This window comes from Excalfactoria chinensis, chromosome Z, assembly GCF_039878825.1.
Source record: "Excalfactoria chinensis isolate bCotChi1 chromosome Z, bCotChi1.hap2, whole genome shotgun sequence".
In the NCBI taxonomy this organism is placed as follows: domain Eukaryota; kingdom Metazoa; phylum Chordata; class Aves; order Galliformes; family Phasianidae; genus Excalfactoria; species Excalfactoria chinensis.
In genome coordinates, this window is record NC_092857.1 from 14,446,488 (window position 1) to 14,452,487 (window position 6,000).

Here is a 6,000-nt window from a genome sequence, read left to right on the forward strand (position 1 = left end):
TTGTTCAGCACCGTCTCTTAACTGTACCTGTACCACCTGAACCATTAGTGCATTGGTTACAAAGGTCCTTGGGTGGATTCTGACAGCTCACTAATGGTTGCACAGCATCTATCTCTAACAATCTGGCTTATCTTTTTGCCCAAGTTTTGTTTTGTTTTGTGTAAAGTCTCCAGTAGTCGCTTCCACTACTTAGATTCTGAAAAGTTATATTAAAAATTGAGAGCTTGTAGAGCTTTTTTCTGCTCTGCTGTTCAGTACCTTCACGTTCTGTTTGGCTATGATAATGTGACCTGAATTTATAATCCACTGCACTTCTCTTCCCTGTCACTTGCTCTTTTGCTCAAACATGTAGCATTCAGAAAGGCATCAGATATTAGCTCTGAAATACAATATTGAGGATATTTTGCTTAAAATGCAAAAATTTTTCAGCTGTGAATAATAAAAACTATTGTAATTACAGTCCTGCAGTATAAAAAGCGAGAGTGCAAGCCATTAACTTATGCATGAAAACAAGACTATATAGCTGCAAGATTATGCAGAGAAGGATGCTGTTAAAAGCTAAAGAGTTTTATCTTCACAATTTCCTCTCATAATTTCCATTTATACATGCAGAATTGGCAGTGTAATTTTAAAATACTCCCTACCTGTTTTTCTCGTTATATCTTTGAATAGGGTTCAGGTTGGATTACCAGTTTTTCCAGATTCTTCTTTTCCCATACTCTTATTAGAAAAGCTTACCGGGGTCTTAGTTACTTTAACGTATGTTATTGATCTACAAGATTAATCTGCTTTGATAGTTTTTATAAATTAGTTTGAAATGGACTTTTTTTTTTTTTTATCAATCAGCCATCACAAACATTTGCTTTCTTCCTGCACAGATTTTTACATTTTAAAATGCAAGTTAATGTACTTGCATCAAGCTTTTCCTTAGAGAATTGAAAGATTTGATGGTACATGTGAATGAGATTTATTTTGTAAAATTTTTACTTTTTTTTTTTTTTTAATCTTTATTTTATATAGTAATTTGATTACCCACAGCTTGAGCAGCATATGCCTCAGTGTCCTGCAACTGTCCATGAAATGATCCAAATGAGGGCTGCCTTTGTTTTTGGTTTTTAGGGTGCCATTAACATATTGGCTAGTGCTAAAAGTTCTGTCAGCTCTGGTCTAATTCAGTTATGTGTAAATAATTTTATTTTATGTAAACTGTTCCTTTACACTGACACTGCTTTGTGGATATATTTTCATGTATGTTCTTGTGAACTCTAGTATGTGTAACTGCAAGGAAAGAAATAAAGCTACAGGAAAGATGTGGTTCATGATTTGTCCTGACACCTGAACTGTGCCTGGAAGTTGTGTGGGAGTTTATGGAGAATATGATTGTGCAGAGAGGATCAGGACAGGAGTTTTATGAGTCATACAGTTGTCTTCCATGCCCAAAAGTCTTCTCATGCCCATTCAATTTGCTTGTATAGGCATAGCCATCCCAATTTAACTCAGAAGGTTTGTTTGTCCAGACTTAGGTCTTTGCCTACTCTGCTGCAGTGAAGCTATTCTTTGGTGGAAGATTACATTTCCAAGGCAGCGTTGTGCTGACTTTTCCCTTTGTACAGTCTCCTGTAGGGAAAGCAAATGCAAAATGAATGAAGGATGCTATTACTTTGATTTGTAGCATTATTCCTACATCATGAATAAGCAAGTAACTCCATAGCATTTAAGTCAATTATGATTCAAGCTTCTATAAAGATTTCAATATTAATAATTGCCTTTGTTTTCTCTAACTATAAATACTTACATGCATATACATGCTTGTATCTTTTAATTTTGATTGACAAGTCATCGTCTGAGTACAGGAAAGTACACATTATTATCTACAGCAGAGAGGTTGTCTTACCTAGCAAAGACAGCTGAGTGAGTAGAGTTCATTCATGAACAGTGATTTATTCCCCTGCTCCGCTGAGCAGAAACTACTGAATCCTGTGGGTGGCTTTATTAAAAAAAAAAAAAAAAAAAAAAAAAAATACACTGGAAATTTCAGTCTGTGTGATAAGAACAGATTGAAAACTAAGCTTCTTGAGGTGTAAGATTTGTGATTTAACATATTCCATCCCACCAGTCCCCAAACAAGGATTTGATTAAGTACTTGTACTTTTTTATTTTATTTTATTTTTTTTACCAGAAACTCTCTGGGCACATAACTATAACCAAAAACTTTTCTAACTGTAAAAGCCATTGCTAGTTAATCACAGCTGTGTCAGTTTAAAGATGTGATTTCCACGACTTAGTCCTTTAGATTTATGATGCTCTCTATGAATTTTATTTTTCCCCCGCATTATGAATGCCTCATTTCTCTTGAGAGCCATAAAAACTTGAAAGGTATAGTAGCAATATGTAACACAGACTTCCTTGCACTCTCTTACTGGTCTGCATAAAACCTGAATTGAGGTACTCATTTCCTGTAGTGATTAATCAACATAATGTGATCACTTGATGAAAATCATGCTATAGTAGTTAGATATTTTGAAGGGGTGATGGTGGTGGGTTTTTTTGTTTATTTGTTTCACTGAGCTCCTTCAGCAGTAAGTGAAATTTTTTCTTTCCTTTTTCTACTGGATTGAGCTTATCTCTGTATATTTACTTTCAGTTTGATTTCTTTAGGTCTCGATATTGGGCTAACCAGCCATAGGGTACTTAAATGAGAAAGCAGTTTTAATTACAGGATCATTCCTATAGGTTCCATACTGAAGTAGATACCCAGTATGAAGAGGACCAGGTGAGCAATGTTTTTCCAAGCTGGATTTTGGTGGACAGTCAGTTGTTCCCACAGGACGTCAGGCAGTATGCCTGGAAATTTGGACTTTCTCTCTGAAATTAGAGCTAACTCCAAGCATACCTGAGCTATAGGGTCTTAGCCTTCTCCTGTTTGCCTGGTTATTTTTGCTTTTGTCTTTTGGTATCCAAGTTTAAGAGGTTAAAGCTGAACTATTTTTAGTTCAGCTCCAGCAGCTTCAAAGACTCTCCTGGGGAAAAGAACACATTCTTGATCATGAAAATTCTTCTTACTATGCTCACATTCTAATCATTTGCATAAATGTATGTAACTATTTAATGCTGTATTGAAAGTACACTCCATCAAGAAAAGCACCTGCCAGAAAACATCAATTATATACCTCCATGTTGTCTTTCCTAGGCAATCTCTGTGCTCAAAACCCATCTCCTCAACTCTCCTTGTGTTCACTGCAGACTGTGTTCCCTCCAGCCCTTCTTATGTTTGTGTGACAAACATACAAAGAGGCACAGGTCCTTACCCATCATCAAAAGTCGTGGCTTTTTCTCCAGCTGGATTTGCAGTATTTCCAGAGAAGTCACAAATGACATGGTTTTGATCAAATGATTCACTTTCCCCTTTGTAAAAAAAAAATGTAAGCTGATAGAAAAATAAGCAGAATGTGTGCACTTCCTGGTGGATTTATTGTGATAATGTGTGATAATGTCGAGAATATAACAGTAGGAAGACAGAACAGCTAAAATTTCCATATACTTCAGGCACATTCAGACACTTTTGACCATTTTTTAAACTTACTTCTTAACTCAGTACTATCATATCTGGATTCTCTACAATGCTGATGTGTACTCTTCTCTTTCCTCCATGATCCCCTGAAGCACATGCTGCAGTCCATCAAAGCCTGCCTTCTCCATTTGTATATGGCAGTCCTGTGAGTGATCTGCCTTGATAGCCTAAGATTTTTTCCCACAATAATGGATGCAGAATGTCACACTCACAGAGGAATATCACTGACAAACTGTGCTTGTTAGAAGGCAGGAGCCTGTTTCTGGATTCTACAGAGCCCTGCGTCAAAGGTGCAGGAACTAACAGAGGTGGCTTATCACGTGCTTACAAACAGGAGGTGAGATCTGGAGCTTCCCTCTGTTTCAAGAGCTCCTTTTCCAATACCACTTACATGCTGCATGGCAGCAGTTCCCAACTCATAGCTCATGCATGTCATGGCACACAACTCCAAAAGGAGGTGAGTACAGAGAAATGCCACCATATGTGTAATATACCCCACAAGAATTGAACTCAAGGTGAATAATTATTTTACAAAACCCAAAATTTTCTTTATTTTGTAAAACTGAAAGCAAGTATTTTCTGGATTATGTGTGGTCAGATAGGAGAGAGCTATTCCTTCAGTAGCCTTAGCATGAAAAGAGCAGGCGGTCCATGAGAAGAGCGGGTGAAGAACCATGCATGGACCCCTCACTGGCTGCTGCCAGCCTGATAGCCAAAAAAAACCATGGAAAATACCCTGCCACAACCTTGTCTGTTCTTTATAGAAGAGCAGATATTATTGAATTATAGTCATCTAACAATGAGAACAAAAGACCCAAGACTGCTGCTCATGTAAAACTATGGTCTTTCATAAAAGCCAGCCACATCATTGGCAGCCTTTAAAAAAAAGGAGTTGAGCCATGCTCTGTTGTTTAAAATTCGGTGTTACATATTACAAAAGTGTCTGACTACAGCTGCCTGACAGGTATCAAATCTCTGAAAAACAAAATAGCATTTTATGTTTCCTGATAACCAATTTTAAGTGACCCTTGTCTTGTATATAGATTTATGCTGTCTTTTTACATGGTGCAACCATCTCTACACATTGTACCAGGGCACAGTCACTCTGTGCACACTCCTAAGATTCATCTGTCACTATCACCTTCACCCTTTCTGATTTGTAATCCCAGTTTTTCCAAGAAGTCCTTGCTAGACTTCCAAAAATTTTCCAGTGGCAGCTAACTCAAAGGGGGAGTGCTGAGAGATTATAAGGAAGAAGCTCAAATTTTGAGGTCATTTATTTCATTCTCTACATTTTGACTTTTTTATGCCTTATAAACCAGCAAAGAACAGTATTTATTCTTATCATTTGAGTAAGACATTTTTAAATACTTCTTGTAATGCTTGAAGTCTTGCCTGCTTCTTTGAGGAATGATGTATTAAAAACATGCTTTTACTGTTGATCTATTGCATGATTGTAAGATTTATCAACTGCACAGGCAATGACAAAAAGTAAAGCTAGCTAAGGGAGCATTCCTAGGTTTAATTCGATTTTTCTTTTTTTGAGGGAAAGTAATAAAGATACAACAGTAGCAGTTCTCTTCCAAATTTGCTGAGCTTTGGGATTAGTTTTGATACTATTTCCTCTTCCTACCAGCATAGATTTTAGTCTTTTGTCTCCGTTTTTATTACTGCAATGAATTATGTAAACTGAGAATTATCATTATCAGCTATGTTGAAGTAATGAAAAGCATTATCAGATATGGCATTTGGTCACAGGCTGTATGGCCAAAATAAGTAAGTTGTAAGTATTTGGGTACAGGGGTTTTAAAGATCTATAAGCCCAAAGGTCTAGGTTTTATCTTCATGCATCTTTGAGAGTGTCCTTCAGTTCTAGAGTATGATAAAATAAATTATCTATATTAGTAACGGAATGTTTACTTCTTATATCTACAAAAGGTATTTACTTCTCATGCCTACAAAAAGGACAGTTCAAAAACCTTGTGATATTGGCTCATCTTCCTTAAGCAGTAGTCAAGATAGATCTGATTGTCTTGGAATATGATGCAGTTCTTTTTCCATATTCTTTCAGTGTGTGTTTTCACCAAATGTCATCTAACAGAGGGCTGCTTGCGAATGCCAATTAAGTTATGACACGGACATCCACGTTTTATTGGTGGCTTACACCACCAATAATCTTTAAAAATATATAAAAAAGATGTATGTCATCACACCAGTATTGCATTTATACATATTAAACAGCAGCAAAGAAGAATAAGGTTTTCCTCACAGAAAGCCTGGTTCTGAGGTCTGTGTGTGAAATACGGATGAGATGCATTCATTAAATCTGACTCTCCAAAATGTTCTACCATCTCACTACATAATTAAAAAAAATAATTACATACAGTGCAGCCACTCCCAAGCACACTCTGGATGGTGTTTCTCATTAG